Source organism: Tasmannia lanceolata, unplaced genomic scaffold (assembly GCF_043159265.1).
Source record: "Tasmannia lanceolata isolate RefF3 unplaced genomic scaffold, GAP_Taslan_0.1 ptg000044l, whole genome shotgun sequence".
Taxonomy (NCBI): domain Eukaryota; kingdom Viridiplantae; phylum Streptophyta; class Magnoliopsida; order Canellales; family Winteraceae; genus Tasmannia; species Tasmannia lanceolata.
Window position 1 is genome coordinate 2,379,973 of NW_027518721.1, and position 23,651 is coordinate 2,403,623.

Here is a 23,651-nt window from a genome sequence, read left to right on the forward strand (position 1 = left end):
GCCATAGGAGGAGAGAAATGTATGTGCTTATTAACAAATCTCTAGTGAATGTCACCATAAAAAAAGGTGTAAACCCAATGGTTCCATTCTTGCCATTACGTTCTTGTTTTGATGATTCCATACACAAGTGATTTTATATCACTAATGTGCTTTTGATTGTCTAAGTTGTAGATCTCTTTACTGTCCAATCAAGGAAGCTTGGATCAAGGCATTGCAGCTAAATTGGAATGAATTTGGAGTGCCAAAGCTAGGATGATCCAAGAAGCTTGGTGGACTTGAAGCCTTGAAGAGCAAGAGAAGATTGTAGTGCTCTTCAAGTCAATGGAGTTTGTACTCCTCTCCTTATGCAAGGGAGGGTCTAAAGCTGCTAATCACAAAGGGTATGCCAACAGGGTTAAGATAAAGTAAGGCTCTCAGCAAGAAAACACACTTGAATGAATGTCGGCAAGATAAACTCGCAATCAAACAAGTGGAATATAATCAGATCAGAATCAATCATAGGAAAAGGATATGATAGGCAACACTGAATTTTTCATCTATGGTCGATGATGATCAGTAGATCAGAAAGAAGACCACGACCACAAAATGACAGAAGTAAGTCATAGACCGGGTCTAAATCTTGAAGATAGATCGATAGGATTAGATAAGAAAACCTCACTAAATAAGTAGGCCCTAATCTAATAATCAATATAAATAGGTATATATACGTATATACACCCTAACCAGGGGCACCAACCCTAAATATAATCCTACAGAGTCAAGACACTTGACTCAAGACAGACATGTGAGTGTATTAGGACCGTGTCGTAGCCACATAAGGTGAGCTACCCTAATCTAAAAAAATAGGATAAGGCCCCTAACTCTAGGCTCCAACAAGTGTAAGCAACACGTGGTCGTCCTTATATGAATGCAATATAGATGTATATAAACACGGGTACTTCCTAGTTGAGTTTCACTAAGCCAGTAAGTATATACATAATATATAAAACAAAGTAGGGCTCCGGACTCAATCTATCGGGTACTATGCGTATGAAACATACTTAACATGTATAACAAAAGTACGCCCAATGTTATACATAGTATGCTTCATTGCCCATCGGCTGCTGTAGACAAAAGTACGCCCAATGTCTACGGCTGCAGCACCGGCGCATAGCTTGGAAATAGATTCAACAGTACCATCAGGGTGTAATGACATCCCAGTCGGGCACGCATTGAATCTATCCCGTGGAGCCAATAATAATGAAAAACAATGAAAGAAATAAAGAATATGACGATGCATGATGTGCAGTGTGTGAATCCATTGTTTTATTTACGCACATACTTGGTGCCCCTGGATTTCTAACGATAAAGTTCCCATTTAACTTGGTTTTGACCCAAATTTCTTCAAAATTAATTAAAATGGCATTTTTACAGAGTTAGGCAATGTTTCAAAAATTCCCCAGCAGAGTCGCCAATCTGTGGACCCCGATCCGAGAGGGGCGGGGGGACGTGCCCCCACGCGAGTCTCTGGATCATCCACGTGAAGGAGAGCCCCACCAAGGAACTCTCGAAAGAGTGCCCCTCACAGCATGAGCGGCGATGTGAAGTGAGATACCTCTCGATTCGGGGACTAGCCCGGATTCGAGACGCACCTCGAACAAAGAAAGAGTCGCCATCCAAGGAAGTGGGCCCTGGATCCCATGCTGTGCTCTGTCGCAACAGATAACCAGAGATATAAAAGGTCCGTGCCTGATGACGAATGGGGAAGGGATTAGGCGCCCCCGATTCGCCCAAGTGCGAGCACCTGGTCTCTTATGCCATTTATTATTAACTTTGAAGAGTTTTGGGCAAAAATCATGTGAAATGGGAACGAATATCCCCGAGATAACGTCTAGCTAATCATGCATATCTCGGAGATGAATAAGAAGCACACACAAAAAGAAATGAAAGACATGCCACCTAAGAATAGCTAGGTTATGAGTGTTATGCCTAATTGGTGTCTATGCTCTGGTGGACAAACACATGCATGCTACAGCTAAAAGTATAGGATCTGTACATGAAAGTAAGAAAACACAGCAAAACATACAATATGACAAACCCTAGACTCTAATGCGATAATTGACTCGGACCAGGATGGCCATCCATCCTAGCTGCACTACGTATCCCGGCCTCGGGAAGAATCAGAGCCAACGTAGTTCGGCGACCTATGGTAAACTACAATGCCTAACCCTCTAGGACCGCTATCCTAGACTCGATCAACTAGACCTGACTAGTTTTTAAAACTTCTTGTGCCATTGCTTAAGTTCAAGTGAATGGTAATTTTTAGGACAACCTATATGCCCTAACTAATGCAGGTGGACCTACACCCTAAGTGTGACTAGGCTGCGTGTCCTAAGGAAAACCATGGGCTATCTAAGCGCATTCTAGTCTAGTCATCGGCTCGACTAAGTGTCTAACCGACCACGACTCGAGGCCTCCTAACTCTAGGGACACTCACACGACCAGACACACAAAGCAACACAGTCAGGACAGACTCCTAACTCTAAGACACCCCACACGCCTAGGACAGACTCCTAACTCTATGGGAAGATCTTTTGAAAATTGCTGGTAAGGTTATTTTGAAGAATTTTTGAAGTTTTGAGAGGTTTGAAAGATTTTGAAGCTTATAGAAGTTTTTGAAGTTGTGAAAGATATTTGCAAAAAAAAGGTGACTGAACTCAGGATGCCAGCAGCACGCCTGAGCTGCCTACGTACCCCTCAGCTAGGGATCAAGCCATCCGTAGTTCGGACTAGATTTCCTAACTACACTCTAAGGACTCGAGATTTTTGAGATTTTTGATTTTTCAGATGTTTTTGATTTTTTTCGACACAAGAGGACAGAATCCTATCATCACAAGGGGAGGACAGACTCCTGATATCCAGCAAAGGTTGGACAGCATCCTATGCTTTGCGGGGGGAATGAACAGAATAACAACTCTGCAAGGGTTGGACAGCATCCTATACCTTGCAAGAGCGGATAGAAAAATCACGTGATTGGATGAGGGGATTGACAGAATCCTAACCCCTATGATGACAGGACTGACTCCTGAAAGACTGAAGGACTGACTCCCATGCTGAAGACTGACTCTGAAAGATGGAAGGACGGAATCCTAAACTCTCTATGACAGACTCTAAAAAAAGAAGAAATCCCTTAACCTGCGAAAACTCTAAGGCAGGAAGGGAAGGGGTTGGCTCAAGATACGTTCTGTCATAGCCTGGGCCCTATGGAAATATGATACTAAAGGGGAACCAGAAACACAAAAGAGAGAACCCCGAACTCTATAAGGATCCTAGAAGGGGAAAGAGACAAGAAATAGCACCTGGCACATGCAAATACAAGAATAGAAGCATCTTTTACTATTCCCGCCTCTCCTGACTAAGGTCAATATGCTGGAAGTTCAACTAAGCAAATGAAATTGGGTTAGCTAGCACGCAAACAGGATTGAGCACATGTTTAAGATAACTTGCTCTAACATTAACCCACGGACCTCTCATGGCTCCCACGAGACATTCAAATCTCATTCAAACACGGAAGATACATTTTTTAGGATAAATCACCTCAACATGTATTTGAGTAAACCTCTACTTTTCATGCATTGGCCAACTTAGCACGGTTCTTATTTCCAAATTGAAGAACACAAGGAATCTCAAACCCCATCTATAATGATTTCTGTCACAGATACTAAAACTTTTAACAGACCAAAGGAATTAATCACAAGACAAAAATCATGAACCTTTTACATCCTTAGAGTAATAACCAATAGGAAAACCCAAGATGAGATCGAACGATACATCCTTAGGGTAATAACCAATAGGAAAACCCAAGATGAGATCGAACGATAGGGGTATAGATATACCATGCTTTTAAAGACCAGAAATACTCCAGGAGTTAAAACAAGGCTAGCAATGTTCAGGTAAATTGAATTTCCACGATAATCAAACCACCCACATTATAAACAACTAGTAGAAGAAAGAGAGTAGCAATTACCTCAGATTGAAGATGGTCGGCACGGCTCGAATGATTTGCTGGAGTCGGTTGCGCTTGGGATTCGACGGATCGAAGCTTGGAGATGGCGAAAACGAAAAAGGGATCAGCTTGGGTTCTCAAGTGAGGATGAGGTGGTTTTGGGCATGGCAATGATGGTGCTAATCGGCAGCGATGGGGAGGCCGCGGATCGAGGGTGGGGCTCGAGTCCACCTCTGCAATTTCTTTCCCTCACTCTGATTTTTCTAACAAATAAATAAAATAAAACAACATCGAGAAAACCCTCCTCTTCTCTCCTTCAACTCTCTCTCTCTCACTCTCTCTCTCTCTCTCTCACTCTCTCTCTCTCTTTTCCTTTCTTTTTTTTTGATTCGCCGAAAACAGAGAGGGAGGTGCGGCGGCTGTGGGGAGGTAGAAAATGAGTTGGGTTTTTTGAAATGGGTTGGGGAAAATGGTAGAGGGGGATCGGTGGTGACGGTGGCCGATGGAGATGAGGGAGGAGAGGAGGGCCGGTGGGTCGGATTTTTGGGTTTGGGGTTTTTTTTAAAAATAAAGAAAATAAAAATGGTGGTGGTGGTGCCGAGGGTGGTGGAAGAGAAGAAACGGAGAGGGTTGCGGTGGTGGCTGATGGAGACAAAGGGGGGAGGCACGGCCGGAGTGGGTCTTCTTCTTCTTTTTCTTTTTTTCTTTTTTTCTCTCCTCTGTTTCTTGGTTTTTTTTTTTGGGTTTTGGGTAAAAGAGGGGGTGGCGGTGGAGAAGCTTGGTGGGGGTGGTGGTTTAATGGAGGTTGGGCATGGTGGAGGATTTTCGAAGGGTTTGGGTGGCTGTTGGTGGTGTGGGTGGTGGCGGTTGTCGGTTTTTTTTCCGAAATGGGTTTGGGTTGTTGGTTTTTTAGAAAATGGGTTTTGGTGGTTGGGGATTGGTGCGATTGGTGGTGGCTGTGGTTGGTGGTGGTGGGGTACGGTGGCTGAGGGTGGAGGTTCGGGTATGGAGTTGCAGATGTGGTGGGGTACGGTGGCTGAGGGTGGAGGTTTAATGGAGGTGGCGGCTCGGTGGTTGGGTTTTTCGAAAGAAATGGGTTTTTGGGTTTGGGAGATGTGGTGTTGAGAAGTGGGGAAGAAGAAGAAGGTGGGAGGGGATAGGCTTGCCGGATTCCGGCAAGCTTGCCGGAGAAGATGGTGTTGGCTGCCCTCTTCCCTTTTCTTTTTTTTTTTTTTTAGAATGGGTTTTGCGAGGGATGGTGAGTTTGGTTAGAATCGGGTTTGGTGGTGGTGGTGGCTTGGTGGAGGAGGAAATGGTGGAGGAAGGAATGGTGGTTGAGGTGGTTCTTCTCTCCTTCTCTCTCTTTTTTTTTCTCCAAGCAATGGAAAAACCTCCCTCAAACCCTAATAGATTTGGGCTCTTTAAAGAAAATGGATGGTGAATTTGCACCCCTTCATCTTCACCTGGACAACCCCTCCTAATGCATTTTGCCCATTCCTTTTATTCTACCAGGGGGGGCCTCAGGTAGAAAATAGGGTGAGAGATTCACTCCTCCTCAAATGATCCTAACCCCTTGATTTGATCCAATGGCTTATAAAGTTTACTTACACCTTAAGAATTGTCAGAATTCCAAACTTGCCCTTCTAAAGATGAGAAATCACTATTTTACCAACAAAATATCTTGTCTTTTTTGGAAAAAAGGGGGGGGGATATCCACACAACCATGCTTTGATGATTTACCCTACCACAACCCAGCTTTGATTATCGCACATACTTCGCATGTCATATTCTTCATTTTTTTGCCCGATTGCCCTGAAATTTTGCAGGGGGATTCTCGAGAATACCAACAACCTCCTGGGGAATTTGTACCCAGGAGTGCGCGTAATAAGGTGCTCCAAGACTCAAACCTTCTTCTCATTTTGGACCCAGCCCCTCAGGAATTTCGAGATTAATTTCGGGACATCTGGGGACTCGAAATTCGGGAATTCTATTCAATTTTGGGGACTTTAGGGCCTTGTCAAAATGAGTGTCTACACCAACGACCATCTCTTGTGTATCCATCCCCAACGGCGAAGCAATTAGAAAAAAAATATAAAAGAAAAAAATAAAGAAAAAGAGAAAGAAAGCGGAAGCCGATCGTGCGGCGGCGGGATTTTCAGATTTTCCAGCTCTCGGATTCGGCGAGGATCTCCATCACAGGTAGGCGCACAATTCTCAGATTTTTCCAGGATTATTTGGCCTTTTTTATGTATTTTTGCATGGTTTTTAATATTTAATTGAATTTAATTCAATATTATATGTGTGTGCTAAAAATCATGATCTGCATGAGTGTTTCAATTCCAATTCGTCCCGAAATTTAATACACTGATCTATTTAAATAGAGTAAAATAACTATCGGATCGGATCGGACATTGGATAAAGGGATTTCAAAAATGTGAGTGAAGAGTAGAATTTTATTTAAAATAATGGCTGAGTAATTACAAAATTCAAAAAAATAGCTATCTTGGGATGACCTATATTTTGGAATTTTAAATTTTTCTTGTGTTCATCACATCAGGACAAGATTAAGGGACATTTTCCGGAGTCGTAATTTTCTCGAAAATCATGTTTTAAAAATAGAAAACTCTTCAAAAATATCTCTTTGACGAAGAAAAATAAAATATATATACTAAATGGATTCCAAAATTAATAAAATTTCCTGGAAATATAATATGGTACTGATACATTCTACCATGAATTTTTATAGATTTTTGGATTTTGTTTGGTATATTATTTGAGGTTTTCTTTGAAAACAATCAGATTTTGTGAGATTTTTTACTGATATCAGATCACAATTAAAATTCACAAATTTTTACAGTAGTCTTGTATTTAATATTTCTTGCTTCTGTAAAAATTTCAATTGATTTGGATTTTGTTTCCTAGAGGATGTAGTGTAAATTCATAATCTGGTCTTAAAATTGAAAAATCCGAAATTGGTAGTAAATAGTCTCTAGAATTCATGAACATCTTACAGCATTGTATTTTTACTCATATCTTACTAGTGTAGAAATTTCAACGAATTTAGATTCCTATTTCTAGTAGTTTCTGTGTTATTTCTTTAATCTGGTCTCATAATTGTTAAATCAAAAATAAATAGGAGCGTAATATAAAAATCTGTAGAACACTGCCAGTAAGCTACATACATTCCCATCTTATTGCTGTAGAAATTTCAATTCATTTCGAATTCGTTTGCAATAATTTCACTTGTAAAATCACTCATATGGTTTAAAATTGATAAAATCCATTGAAAATTCGAAATTAATTAAAAATCATCATAAAGTTTTTAAAGAACCTTGAATTTATGTCACATATTAATTCCTTAATCCATTTAAACAGAAATCTTAGGATCCTTAGATTTTCCTGGCAAAATGGCCAGTGCATCCATAATCGTATCCCAATTGCAACCGATCTTTGACAATTTGAATATTTAAGCTATAGCATGTTATTGGCTCCGAGGTTACTGTCCACGGAAATCCTGAGATATGCCAGGCAATAAGGTGCTATAACCTAAGTATTAAATTGCACAAGGAAAGAGTGCATGATTCCCTCCCTTTGATGTCATTCTAGGCCGAAATTGGTGAACCATAGAACCTTTGGTATTCCTTAAATGTCTAGAAACCGAAAATCCTTGAAATATGAAATTAATTAACTTCAAGAACTTGAATCGATTTGTCTCGAGTCTTTCGAAACCATTGGATTATGGTTTCCGATATAAGAACCATTAGAGCCCAACTTAGGAACACTTATGTCGGGTTGTGTCCTAGGTCTTAGGGAGTCTTAGGTTTTGGGTAGTCCTAGAGTTAGGAGTCCAGCCTCATCACGGACATTTGCTATGGATAGCAATCGTGCCATAGGTCTAGTTACACTAGTCACCCAATCTTTCCCTAGGACAAGCCTAGTTATTTAGGATGTAGGTTAACCTGCATTAGTTTAAGGGACAATTTGTATTTAGATAGGATCATATAGCATCTTAGATGAAATCCTAAGACAATAAAATCTTCAACTTGAATTAAATAACTTCTCTTAAAACAGTTGAAACAGTCAATCCAGTCTAGGTCGGTGTCTTAGTTGAGTTAGGCATAAGTAGCTTAGCTTAGGTGCACCGAACTACGTCGACTTTGATCCTAGTGAGGCTTGGGTACGTAGGCAACTTGGATGTCTGATGGCATACCAATCACGAGTCGGCTCCACAACAAATTGTGGGGTTTTGTATATTAATTTTCTTGTAAATTCTTAATTAAATCACTTACGACTTTCCATGAAATTAGAATTTTAAGAGAACTTTCACTTAGATTGAATCCAGACAAATTAATAAATCAAGATACACATTTAGAAATCACATTGAAATTAGATCATATGATGCATGTCACATAGTTCGCACACTAACATATAGTTGAATGAGCCATTTAAAATAAATTTAAAAGAGTTAACTTTTGGAATTGAAGACCGATTATCTGGCAGGAATGGTGCATGTGGTGGATAACTCCCCATACCTTCCATTCTTGTAACCAGGTAACGAGTCTAGATTTCTGGTTAATTATGGGTCATAGATCCCACATCTAGGTGGCGAATCTGTCACTCTCTTTTGTGTGGAATTCGGATTGCCTTAGTGATCCCAAGTTCACATAAAAGTTGAATTAAAATCAATAATAAAAGAACACATGCCAATCGCGTGGGTACGAGAGACTAAGAGAGAGCGTGGCGGCTCGCGCCCCACCCCTCTCGCGGGATCGGGTCCCACAGTTTGGCGACTCTGCTGGGGATCACCTAACTTCATTAAAATTTCAAAAGATAACTCATTTGATTTTAATTTAACTGGCTCATGAAAACTCTATCTCTTTTATGTTTGCTAGATTAGCTTATTTGTTCTGTTTTATTTTCTCATCACATCGTACTCAAACTTAATCTAATAAAACCTGAAGGCATCATAGATGGCGCAAACTTATTGCACACACTTACATCACTTGCATCTAAACCCTTGCATCTCACATGCACACACGTCCTATTTTAGGAACCCGGAGTGTTATCTAGCATGGTTGACTGGGATTTCATCACCTGGTACCTCTGTGCTAGAGAAGCATTCCACCCTTAGCCTAGCACCTTATGGTGCGTAAACGGATCTCTTGTTCACGTACTGATACGCCGGACACTGGTACAATATATCGAACATGGATTCGCGCTAAGGGAACTCTTGGCCTTACCCCTAGATTAACCCACACATGCATGTAGTATACGAACACATGTGCATCACGTGTGTGAGCCTAGCTTAGGATATCCTACCCATTTGTGTCTAGATTAGGCCGTAGTCCATCTTCCAATGGCTACGATCGGTCCTTAGGTGCACAAACAAAGTCATGAGTCGAGATCCTCTCTCCACTCCGCTAGATTAGGATTAGGGTTTGATGCCTTCAGGTAACACTGTTAAAATGTACGAAGATTAAAAACTTTCCCTTTGGGGTTAGGATATAAATCCCATTCATTTCCAAAGATCTCATAGGATTAGTCATTCATGATCTATCCGTTAAAAGCAATCTTATGCTATCTCATCTCATCTCTTGATCGTACGTCTGTCAATCTTCTATCATGTGATTCGATCATGTATTCATACTTTCTTTATACTGGCAGGAACTTATCCCAACCTTGTGTTCATATAACCCTGATCATTCTTGTATCCCTTCTCTTGGCTTACAGGCACCATGTCTACTCGTACAATTCTTGATTGGATCCGTGGTACAGTAAGGGAATCTCACATCTATGCCATAAGTGAGCAAGAGAAAAATCTCATCGGCTATGTGGCAACCATTAAGCTCGATTGGAGATTACTTTATGCCGCATCAGAATGTTGGGATCCCAATCATCATGTCTTCCGTTTTGGCAACCAAGAAATGTGTCCCACCTTTGACGAATGGTGTGCCTTATTGGAATATCCTGTGGATGGCCCTCTGGTAAAGCCATCCTGTGTACCAGATTATCATCCTTTGTTCCTTCGCTTGATGAATAATCCAGATGAATCCATGAACTCTTGCATGAAAGGCCAAGAAGTGTCCATGCAACTACTGATTGACATTTACCCTCCTGTTGGACATATTGGTGCTGTTGAAATTCAGAAAGCCCGACGTCGTGCTCTGAGATTCTGCTCCTTTGCTAGGTTCCTCACTGTCCAGCCTTCTCGCTTTGCGTTAGCTGTTCTTTTGGACCTCGTTGATCAAATGGATTGTGGCGCCAATCCAATTCCTACTATGCTTGTAGAAACCTTCAATGGATCGGATGATATGGCTCGTCTTCGTGCCAGCTCAGGTCCAGGCTCTTATGTTCGCTCCTTCGTTGGTTCTTTCTCAGGATGTCCTGCTTTACTTCAGGTGTGGTTAAGCCACAAGCTAAAAATCGCAGCTCCTGTGCATTTCGATCATACATTATACACCTTCAGTGAATGGCGTCATGATGTTTCCTTTGATCATAAAAGCGATTGGGTTGAATGGTTAAATTCTCGCCAACAAGATCAGATTTATTGGCAAATTCCTGGAATCCAAGAAGCCGTCTTCAACACTGGAGAAGCTAACTACGTTCGCCTTCTTGGTCTCAAAAAGACTTCCTTTTATGTTCCTGCCAGGATCCTGCGTCAGTATGGAAGGGAACAATCAATTGTGCCTCCCCTTCGTCATTTTTATCCGCCTGAGGATCTCAAGCCAAAGATTGTCAAAGCCGTTTCATCTGCTTGGGATGTCAGAATCATCAAACCTTTAAAAGAGTCAGCTGAGGAAGATTGTTGTCCGAAGAAGAAGTCTAAAAAGAATGCTTAGTTCCATGTTTAATCTTATCCGTTTATCTTTGAAAGAATGAACCCTGTACTCAAGCTTTAATGATTGATCAATAAAGTTCATCTTTCTCTCTTATTATCTTGGTCTATGCGTGCATCATTGTCTACTTCTTTCTGATTTTAAAATATGTCTTTCAAATATTACAGGGCAGTAAACACCATAGCTAACCCCACTGCTCCTTGGGTTCGGGTCTCTTCACGATTGGAGAGGAATTCTGTCTCTCCGCCACCCTCTCTGAGAACCCCAGCATCTCCTTCTTTCTCATCCTCACCAATGGCGGACAACCAAGTTGGCCTTCCACCCGCTGCTATTACCGATACTCTTACCTTGATTCTCCAGCAGCTTCAAGAACTCAAAGAAGAGAACCGAGTTATCAAGGCTCAGCTTTCTGAGAAGTTGGGACCGTCGTTGTCCAAAGATAAAGGGCCCATGCACCAAACAGCTACTTCAGCAGTACCTGCCCAACCAGTGTTCATCACTATCCTTGATAAAGCCGAAGAAGATTTGGAAAAAGAGCAGTACAGCGAGGATCGCAGTAGGCCTTCTCAGTCCATGGTTGATAAAACTGTTATGGAGAAATTAGAAACTCTTACCAGGAAAGTTCAAGACATCCAGTTTCAAGACCAGGGTGGTTTCAACCCAAGTGATCTTACACTGTTTCCCGAAATCCGTCTCCCTGCCAATTTACAAATGCCAGATTTCGACAAATATGATGGTGTGGGTTGTCCAATCACCCATTTACAGATGTTTACCATCATGTGTCAGCCTCAAGGCTTATCTCCTGAGCAAATGGCTCAATTGTTCCTGGTTTCCCTAACCAAGGTCGCTAGAAGATGGTTCATGGTCCTAGACAAGACTCATTATAGGACATGGAAAGACATCGGTGAGCAATTCATCAGGCAGTTCAAATATGACGATGGGACAGAAATTACTAGAAAGGATTTAGAGAGAACCAAGCAAGACTCGAGGGAATCCTTTCTAATTTTTGTGAAAAGATGGAGGAGGCTAGCAGCCCAGATGATGGAGCGCCCTTCTGAGGAAGAGCAGCTCCAGATAATCATGAAAAATATTTCCACCCAACTCCAGTATCACATGTCATTGCAATATTATCCAGCCTTCAAGCACTTCATTGTGGCAGGCACCCAGATAGAGGAGGCTATGGCTCAAGGTGTATTCAACCGTAGCAACCCAAACCCTAGAGATTTCAAAAAATCCCCGCCAGCCCAAGTCAGTAGTATCTCTCGTTCCAATGCTCAGCTCTCTAAGTCCCAAGAACCTCTAGTAATGGACTATGCTCAACCCGCGACCGCACCTCAGCAACAAACCCGCGTAGAATTTACCCCTCTTCCCATTCCATCTTCAGAGGTGCTTAAGCAGTGTCTTGCTTCAGGTCGCATAACCCTACCTGCCATCCGGCCTCCCCCCAATCCTTTACCTGCAAATTGGCGAGCCGACCTACACTGTGAGTATCACAGAGGTCCTGGTCATCTTAATGACAACTTCATTGCCTTGAAATTTAGAATGCAGAAACTCATTGATGAGAAAGTCATTGCATTCCAGCCAAGACCCAATGTCACCCAAAACCCGCTACATGGTCATGCTAACCCTCCTGCTGCCGTTAATGCCATAACCATAGGAGATTCTGAGTTTGACCCTCTCACCCTCATATGTGCCTTAGAACCCATTTCTTCTGTGATGAATCATACCTAAGAGAGTCTGTACCTCCCTTGGTAATCACCTATGAGCCACAAGTCCCTCAAGTCATCACTTATGACGAGCCAGAATTAGATGAAGTCAGACATGTTACAAGGGGTGGAAGAATTTTCAAACCTGCTGAATTAAGAGTCAAAAATCCAGGGGCATTGGCTCGAGGAGAGGAGCCGCAATATGTGAAAGACCCAGATGATGAAGTTGTGCAGCAGTTGAAGAAAACTCAGGCCGTTATATCTGTTTGGGGATTGTTGATAGCATCAAAGAAACACAGAGAAGCCGTGTTAAAAGAATTGAATACCACACAGGTATCCTCAGAAATATCTCCAGAGCAACTAACTGAAGTTGTTGCTCTAACCCAAGCCACCAGGGTCATCAGTTTCTCAGATCAGGAGCTGCCTCCTCAAGGTCGGAATCATGCTAGAGCTCTTCATGTCACTATTGTCTGTGAAGGCAAGAAAGTACCATCTGTGTTAGTGGATAACGGATCTGCGTTGAATGTGTATCCGTTGAGAACTGCTGTTACCTTGGGTTTTGGCCCCACTGATTTTGCCGAATCAACCCTTGGAATCCTCGCATATGACAACACCCGCAGAAATGTGGTCGGGGTCCTTACCACTAAAATTGTTGTAGGTGGTCAAGAATTTGAGGTTAAGTTTCAGGTTATTGATATCAAGGCCTCGTTTAATATGCTTCTGGGACGTCCCTGATTGCATAAGGAAGGCGCTGTTGCTTGAACCCTTCATCAAAAATTGAAGGTCAGCAAAAATGGAAAGTTGATCACTGTCAGAGGTGACGAAGAGCCAGAAATAGGACAGATAACAGGAGAAACTCTGATCCTTCCAGTTGCAAAAGCAGAAGACTACAACTTGAACGGTTTCGCGTTCGACGTTGCTGCTATTTCCTATGAAGAGGCCTCTCGAGAGGAGTTGTGTTTACCTTTTGCCATCAGTCCTGTGGTTGCCAAGATGATGAGAAAAATGAATTACTTTCCTGGTATGAATTTGGGCCGTGATCCGAGCAAGGCATCTCACTGGCGCCCAATCAAAGCAAACCATGGAATTTTTGGTCTTGGATATGTACCTACTGAGGAGGAGGAAGAAGCCATGGAAGAACTGTTGAAATTGAAGGAAGAAATCCGCCGTACCGGAAGGGTACTCCCAATGGCTCCATATTCCTTATCGATGAATGGTCACTTTATCAAACAAGGCGAGACTTCTCCGTACTATGGGTTTTCTGAACCATGGTATGACTCAGTGACAGGGATCACGATACCTGGCTTTGAAATATTCAGTGGCCTCGCTCTCCCAGAAACAGAATCGCCAGTATATTACGTTGAGAAGACTGTTGAAGACTGGTTAGTCTACCTTGAGCAAGATGTGTTGAGATCCTTGTTTGAAGAAGATGTGCCTGATGTTGCTTGGCAAGCGTTGCCAGTTTTAGACCATTCTGAAGAGCAAGAAGAGACAGACTGTGAAGATGTGCTAGTAGCAGTTATTCAGAGTAATGATACCTTTACTGAACCTCAGAGTCAGATTGCACCTGCAACAGAAAATCTTTCAAACTGGAGTTTTAGTGTTTCCTACTTATTTTATTAAGTCAAGTCCCGTCAAGTCGATTGAATCCGAGTCAGTGCCTAGTCCAGGCGAGTCATTTTCTGATTTTATTTACTATGTGAATCCTGAGCCTGTTCAGGATGAGTCCAATGATAATGATGTAATTCCTTTCAATTCAATGAAATCTGATTCTCAGTATGTCTCTGTGTTTGCTTCTGACTTTAATAATGATAACACTCCCTCCTCAGACGAGGAAGAAGGGATCGACGAAACTCTCCTTGAATTGCAGCATATGCTCAAGCAAGAGGAAGAGCGCCGAGCCTAGCCTCTTAAAGATGAAATCGAAATTATAAACATCGGAACAGAAGATTTAATACAGGAAATACGAATTGGAAATACTCTATCCTCTGAAGAGCGGGATGAATTAATAAACCTACTTAAGGAATATAAAGAAGTTTTTGACTGGTCCTACAAAGATATGCCCGGGTTGAGCGAAGACATTGTTCAGCACAAGCTACCTTTGTTACCGGGAATTAAACCTAAAAAGCAGAAGCTAAGGAGAATGAAGCCCGAGTGGGTCTTGAAAGTAGAAGAAGAGGTTACTTAGCAGTTGAATGCTGGGTTTATGCAAGTAGTGGAATATCCAGAATGGCTTGCAAATATAGTACCTGTACCGAAGAAAGATGGAAAGGTGAGAATGTGTGTAGATTTTAGGGATTTGAACAAGGCAAGTCCAAAAGATGATTTCCCTCTACCACATATCGATATCCTGGTAGACAATACGGCCGGGCATGAATTACTATCTTTCATGGATGGTTTCTCGGGCTACAATCAAATTAAGATGGCACCGGAGGACATGGCTAAAACCTCGTTCATTACACAATGGGGGACATATTGCTATCGGGTAATGCCATTTAGTCTTAAGAATGCCGGTGCGACATATCAAAGAGCAGCTACAGCCTTACTCCATGACATGATACATAGAGAAGTCGAAGTTTATGTTGATGATATGATTGTAAAAGCCAAGGAAAGGAGAGATCATATCCCGAACCTTAAGAAGTTCTTTGAAAGAATACTCAAATACCAGCTTCGGTTGAATCCTAGCAAGTGTGTATTCGGGGTTACCTCTGGTAAGTTGCTAGGATTCATGGTGAGTCAAAGGGGCATAGAGGTAGATCCTCAGAAGATTAAGGCTATCCAAGAGATGCCGCCGCCTAAAACCGAAAAGGAAATTTGGGGATTCCTAGGAAGGATACAGTTCCTAAGACGATTTATTGCCCATCTTACATCAACTTGCAAACCTATCTTTAAGCTCTTAAAGAAAAACTCTTCCAAAGAATGGACGGAGGAATGTCAACAGGCCTTTGAAAAGATGAAGCAAAGTTTGTCTGAACCACCGATAGTAGCACCAGTGATACAGGGGCATCCTTTGCTGCTTTACTTGTCAGTCACAGAAACCACAATGGGTTGTATCTTAGCACAGCAAGATCCAGAAACCAAGCATGAAAAGGCTGTATATTACCTTAGCAAGAAGATGTTGGAATATGAACAGAAGTACACTGTCCTAGAAAAAACCTGCTTAGCCTTGGTTTGGGCTACTCAGCGACTCAGACATTATCTTTTATCACATAAGGTCCTGCTTTTGTCAAGGATGGATCCTCTGAAGTATCTCTTCGAAAAACGAGCCCTGACAGGCAGGACTGCCAGATGGTTATTGTTGTTGTCTGAGTTTGACATCACCCATGTAACCCAAAAATCAGTAAAGGGCCGAGCCATTGCTGAGCAATTGGCAGAAGCACCCCGAAAAGAAAGTCAGCCTTTCAAGCCGATGTTCCCAGATGAAGAGAGCATGATGGTAGAAGATGAATATCCAGAAACTGGTTGGACCCTCTATTTTGATGGAGCAGCAAACCAAACAGGGCAAGGAGTAGGGGCATTGCTTGTGTCACCTCGAAATGAGCATGTTTCCCTTGCCGTTAAGTTGCAATTTAATTGCACCAACAATATGGCAGAGTATGAAGCATGCATTGTTGGGCTTGAGGCTGCATTGGCCTTAGGCATAGAGAATCTTGACGTATATGGAGATTCAAAGTTAATCATTTGCCAAACTCAAGGAGAGTGGAGAACCAAAGAAGAAAAGCTACAGCCATATCATGAATACTTGGATGCTCTCGCTCAACAATTCCAGTGCATCACTTTCAGTTATTTACCAAGGTTGAAAAATAGATTTGCCGATGCCTTAGCAACATTAGCTTCCATGATTGACATACCTCACAATATGAAGATGAGGCCCATCACGGTTCAAGAGCAATGGGCTCCTGCATATGTTGATGCTATAGAGATAGCTGCAAGATGTCCCGATGGTAAACCATGGTATACGGACATAAAGAACTACATCTCAGGCCAGGGGCATCCCAATGAGGCGTCGAATAAAGAAATAAGGACTTTGCAGAGATTGGCAGCTAATTTTGTCATTTGTGGAGGAGAGTTGTATCGACGGTCTTTCGACGGAATTCAACTCTTATGTGTCACTGAAGATCAGGCAGAAGAAATTCTCACAGATATTCATGAAGGGGTGTGCGGGCCTCATATGAATGGGAAGATGTTGGCAAGGAAGATCCTACGTCTGGGGTACTATTGGCCAACATTGGAAGCAGATTGTCACACATTTGTGAAGAAATGCTATAAGTGTCAGATACATGCGAATCTCATCCATGTACCACCTACCGAATTGCATTCACTTACCTCTCCTTGGCCGTTTTCTGTATGGGGAATTGACATCATTGGCAAGATTTCACCCAAGTCGTCTAATTGTCACGAGTACATACTCGTTGCAATTGACTACTTCACCAAGTGGGTTGAGGCCGCTTCTTACGCAAAGCTTACATCCGCATCAGTTGCTAAATTCATACGAACGAACATCATTTGCAGATATGGAATTCCCCATGAACTTATCTCAGATAACGGATCTCATTTCAAGAAAGAAGTAGTCACTCTTTGCGAAGAATTCAAGATTAAGCATCATAAATCCTCACCTTATCGTCCGCAAACAAATGGAGCGGTGGAAGCTGCCAACAAAAATGTCAAGACTATCATTAGCAAGATGTCAAAAACTTATAAGGATTGGTCGAATAAGTTACCGTACGCCTTGTGGGCTTACAGAACATCAATTAGAGCTTCAACTGGGATAACCCCTTACTCTCTTGTTTATGAAATGGAAGTAGTGCTACCTATTGAGATCCGTGTACCTTCGCTCCGAGTATTGACTGAAGTCAAGTTGCCAGAAAATGAATGGGCAGATGCCAGATATAAAGAGCTGAACATGCCAGATGAGAAGAGGTTAAAGGCGCTTTACCATGTACAGGGTTACCAGCGCAGAATAGCCCGGGCTTTTAATAAAAAGGTTAAAATCAGAGATCTAGAAGAAGGAAATCTTGTTCTGAAAGAGAACCGAGCACCAGTGTTTGACCCAAGAGGCAAGTTCAAACTAAATTGGTCAGGACCATACATTGTGGACCAAATCTTACCCGGAAAAGCCGTCAAGCTCCGCAATTTAAATGGAGAAATATTACCAGAACCAACAAATCTTGATCAACTCAAGAGGTTCTATGCTTGAACACCGGAAGGCCGTCTTTTGGCCGAATAAATCCCAAATTCATAACCCAAAATTAAAAAATATATAACCTTTTGGAAACCCTTTAGAGCCTAAAACAAATTTTCCTTCAAAACCCTATATACCAGGGGCATCCGCCCTGAACTACGCATGACCTGATCCCTACACCGGGGTACGTAGGCAGCTCGGTCAAACCGAGTTCGGTTGTTTCAAAAGAAGAAAATCAATTATTCCAAAAAGAAGTTAAAAAAAAAAAATTCATGCAAAAAGAAAAGAAAAATTGAAATACCTTCGAATTAGGGGCATTCGCCCTGAACTACGCATGACCTGATTCCTACACTGGGATACGTAGGCAGCCTGTTCACAGGTTCGGTCGAAATTCTTGCAAAACCTTAAGCCATTCTTTAAAAAGCCCTACCTCACCTATAAAGTCCTTCTGGTGTTCAAGTAAAAAAATTAAAAAATAAAAAATTCATAAAAAAAAAAGAGAAGAAAAGAAAAAAAGAAGAAATGGAGCTTGAAGATTCGCTAGATTGAAAACTTGAAAAGGCGATCTAGGCAAAATTTAGGATCATTCCCCTGCTAAGTTGAAAACCTGAAAAGGCGGCTTAGGCAAAATTTAAGGGGATAGCCTGCTGAGTCGAAAACCTGAAAAGGCGATTCAGGCAAAAGTTAAGGCCGAGCGGTCCGCCAAGTTGAAAATCCAAAAAGGAAGACTTGGTCGTGGTAAGATTGGGTTCACACCAGAAGAATTACAATCGATCTCTGAAATCACAGTAGGTCAAGCAAAAAAATAACAGCGATTCCCGAAACTAGGGGCATTAATTTCAAAGCAATCCGAAAGTTGATAGAAAGATACATGAAGTATCACTGTCTTAAAAAAATAAGTGAAGATGTTTATCAATGGAGAAATATTCTTTTAAAGAGGCCAGTTTAACCCAAAAGAAAATACTGATAAGTCAAAAGCATCACGAGATTACTTGAGTAATTTTTCTTATGTTTCTTTTTATTACAAATGTCTGAGGTTCTATTTTTTAGAAAAATTTATGAATTCTACGTTAAAAATTGTTGTAGGGTGCAATCACTTTGAAGGTAGGTTCATTAAACAGGTTCCAAGAAACTTGGAAGAAGTGAGACTGTCACGAATGGCGAAAAATCTTTGAAGAATGATCTTTGGTCAATGAATAGAAGAAGGTTAGAATGCCTCAAACTGGGACAGGTTGCTAATGAAATGGCATCTCATTTTCAAGCCCCGAAAGTCCTTTGCTGCATGGTGTTATTAAATCCTTTGCTTCCAAAATTTGTTAATCAGAGACTTCGATTTCTTTCAAAACCCAAATTATCATCTCTCTGAGTCCATTTGAAAATGGCCCCTCAATTCTCTTTGAGCATCATACGAATATGATGTCTCATTTCCTTGGATTTCGTATAAATACGATATTCCATTATCTCTGAGTTATCTTTGAACATCATATGAATATGATGTCTCATTCCCTTGGAATCCGTATAAATACGGTATTTCATTCTTTTCAAGTCCATACAACTATGGTCTCTTATTCTCTTTGAGCATCACACAAATGTAATATCTCATTTCCATTTGGAATCCGTATAAATATGGTATTTCATTCTTTTCAAGTCCATACAACTATGGTCTCTTATTCTCTTTGAGCATCACACAAATGTGATATCTCATTTCAATTTGGAATCCGTATAAATATGGTATTCCATTCGCTTCGAGTCCATACAACTATGGTCTCTTATTCTCTTTGAGCATCACACAAATGTGATATCTCATTTCCGTGAAATCCTGAATCCATTCAAAAATGGCCTCTCAATTCTCTTCGAACATCATACGAGTATGATGTCTCATTTCCTTGGAATTCGTATAAATACGATATTCTATTATCTCTGAGTAATCTTTGAGCTTCATATGAATATGGTGTCTCATTTCCTTGAAATCCGTATAAATACGTCATTTTATTCTCCCTGAGTCCATTTGAAAATGGACTTTTTTCTTTGAACATCATATAAATGTGATGTCTTATTCCTTGGAAATCATATAAATACGATATTCCATTGTCCCCGAGTAATCTTTAAGCATCATATGAATATGGTGTCTCATTTTATGAAATCCGTATAAATATGGTATTTCATTCTCTCTGAATCCATTCAAAAATGCCCTCTCAATTCTCTTCGAACATCATACGAGTATTGAAATATTCAAGAGGGGGGGTGAATTGATTTTAACACTAAATTAGCCCTTTTGAAAATTACCTATGAACCCTAATTGGAATTTGCTTCACTTAATTAAATATTTGGTTACTGCAAATATAATTGAAAACAAAATGAAATGCCAAACCAAAAACAATAATGGAAATGCAAGAGTAAGAAATGACACACCGATATATAGTGGTTCGGCCAACGGCCTACTCCACTCTACTCAAGGTCGTACTTGAGGAATTCCACTATTGGAGACCTCCACGATGCCCGGCTCCGAGGCGGTTACAATTCCAAGGGATATTAAACAAGGATGCCCTTACACCTTTACAAAGACTCTCCTTCTCCGCCGAGTTCTAAGCGGTTGCTCTCTAGGGAATTAAAAACGGAATGCCCTAGCCACCTATACAAGATATGGAAGATTTGATAGCTTGGCTTCTTCTTGAAAGCTTGATGCCCTTTGTAGTTCCTTGATTGCTCTTCAACAAAGATTGCAAGTGATGGCTCTAAGTATCCCAACTCAATAAGTTTGCAAGTGCAAGGCAAGTTTGGGAAGAAAACAAAATATCAAGCACAAATGGATTGCAAGTTTTCTTTGATGCTCAAGGATGTTTTCAAATGATCAAGAGAGAGGAAATGAATCCTCTAGATATTGTATATATAGCCTCTCCAAAGAATATGACCGTTTGGGGGTGTAGATATCAATTTTCACAAATTAATTCAAATCCCAATGGCTATATTTTGAGCTGTCGCAAGGTTCTCGGAGTTCCGAGAACCATTCTCGGAGTTCCGAAAAATATTCTCGGAGTTCCGAGAGAACGGCCAGAAAATGGAATTTTTCTACTGGACCATTTCTCGGAGTTTCGAGAAAATGTCCAGACGCTACTGGACCTTTTCTCGGAGTTCCGAGCTCGGAGCTCTGAGAAGCCTAAAAATCTGCAGTTTTTGATTTTTATTGCTTGTTTGATTTTTAGCTTTTGGAACTCAACTCCTATGATTATTTTGGAATGTTTATGAGGGTCCCAACATGTTGGTCCACCACATAACCATTCACAAATCCATTTGAAGTTCTTAAGTTTTCTTTGAAAAACAATTTGAAAATACTTTGAAAACGTTTTGCCTTGACTTGAAAATCTAAAGAGAAGGGATGTACAATTATACCTATGCAACCTTCAATTCGTCTTTAGCTTTGGTCTTCAATTGATCTTCCATCTTTGTATGCTTGCTTGAGTGATGATGTGAGCTCCTTTGACTCTTGTTGGGTACATCTTCAAGCATGACCATGTTGTGTGTTGGTTTCTTCAATGATCAATCCTATCTTAAACACAACACTTCAAAGAAAATTGATTAGTATTCAAAAACACAATCAATTATGTTTAAAATCATCAAAACAAGATAGGAGAGTAGACCCTTGGGCTTACAATCTCCCCCTTTTTGATGATGACAAACAAAATTGATTATGAGGTGTGTGTGGAGTGACATAGTAGGCAAGTGAATACTGGAACTCCCCCTCAATATATGCACACATATAAATGATACAAGTTATAAGCATGTGGTGCATATAGTAAATTTGAATAGATAATCAATTTCAAACCTTCTCCCCCTTTTGTCATCGACAGAAACGGTGTAAAAACAAATTTAGGAGTACATAACTCCCCCTAAATCAATGCTTATGGCATAAAAATATATAACCAAGTAATGCACATATACCTGTTCATGATCGAGATGTTGACATACGTCAAAAGGTTAGGTATTTTAATTAAAGTGAAGGTACCTCTACAACTTAGAGAACTAAGAAGGCTAAGAGTACCAATTGAGTGATTTTTAAGATTAAAGATTTGACATCTCATTCATGCAGATACTACCAAACAAAGATTATATATATAAATACTATATAGATAAGCTGATAAAAGGCACAAAGTATTTATTTGGCAATTTCTTTGATTTGTTCGGCACTCCATATGTTTAAGGCACTTCTGATATAGCAAATTCTATCATCACAAAGGGCTTTTGTAAGGATATCCGCTAATTGATCTTCAGTGTTGATATATTTTAAGCAAATATCCCCTTTTTGTGAGTGATCTCTAATGAAGTGGTGCCTAATCTCAATATGTTTTGTTCTTGAGTGTTGTATGGGGTTCTTTGTTAAGCTTATAGCACTAGTATTGTCACATTGGATGAGAATATTTTCCATTTTGATTGCATAGTCCATCAATGTGCTTTTCATCCATAGGACTTGAGCACAGCAGGCTCCAGCTGCCACATATTCTGCTTCTGTTGTGGACAGAGCTACTGAATTTTGCTTCTTGCTAAACCGTGAAACAAGTGATTTACCTAAGAATTGGCAAGTTCCACTAGTGCTTTTCCTATCTACTCTACATCCAGCAAAGTCTGCATCTGAATATCCGATGAGAGTGAAGGAAGATGATCTTTCATACCACAGTCCTAGACTTTGGGTTCCTCTTAAGTACTTGAAGATCTTCTTAACTGCTGATAGGTGAGATTCTTTAGGATCCGATTGAAATCGAGCACAGAGGCAGACAGTAAACATAATGTCTGGTATGCTGGCTGTCAAATAGAGCAAACTACCTATCATGCCCCTATACAATTTTTGATCCACAGATTTGCCAAATTCATCTTTTTCTAGCTTAGCAGTAGTACTCATGTGAATTCTTGATGTCTTACTGCTATCCATGCCATACTTCTTTAATAACTCCTTTGTATATTTTCTTGATTTAAAAATATTCCATTTTTGTATTGTTTAATTTGGAGTCCTAAGAAGTAGGTTAACTCTCCCATCATGCTCATTTCAAATTCATTTTTCATTAAGGTTGCAAATTCATCACACAATTTTTGATTAGTTGAGCCACAGATGGTATCATCCACATAGATTTGGACAAGGAGGATATCATGATTTTCTCTTTTGATAAACAAGGTTTTATCCACCTTTCCCATCTCGAATCCTTTTTCAACTAAGAAAGTGCAAAGCCTCTCATACCAAGCTCTAGGAGCTTGCTTTAATCTATATAAAGCTTTATCAAGTCTGAAGACATGATTTGGATGTTTGAAGTCTTCAAAACCTGGAGGTTGCTCAACATACACTTCCTCTTGGATATAGCCATTTAGGAAGGCACTTTTGACATCCATTTGATATAGTTTAAATCCTTTATGAGATGCATATGCCAAAAGTATCCTAATAGCCTCCATACGGGCAACATGAGCAAATGTCTCATCATAATCTATCCCTTCCTCCTGATTGTACCCTTGGGCTACAAGCCTAGCTTTATTCCTAGTGATAATTCCATTTTCATCCAATTTATTTCTATACACCCATCTCGTGCCAATGACTGGATGATCACTAGGTCTAGGCACTAGCCTCCACACTTTGTTCCTTTCGAATTGACTTAGCTCTTCTTGCATGGCCATCAACCAATATTCATCCTTTTCAGCTTCCTTGATGGATTTTGGTTCTAATTCGGATAGGAACGCCAAATTGTTACTCACACTACGATAGTATGATCTAGTTCTTACTGGCAATGTGGCATCACCTAAAATTTGGGATTCAGGATGATCTACCAATGTTCTCCTATCCCTAGGCAATGAGTCATCATTTTCATTTTCTACTTCCTCACTAGGTAATGTATGACTTGTTGATGCATGAGGAGGAGCACTCAATTTTGGAAAAAGATGTTCAATGGGTTCATCCTCATCAT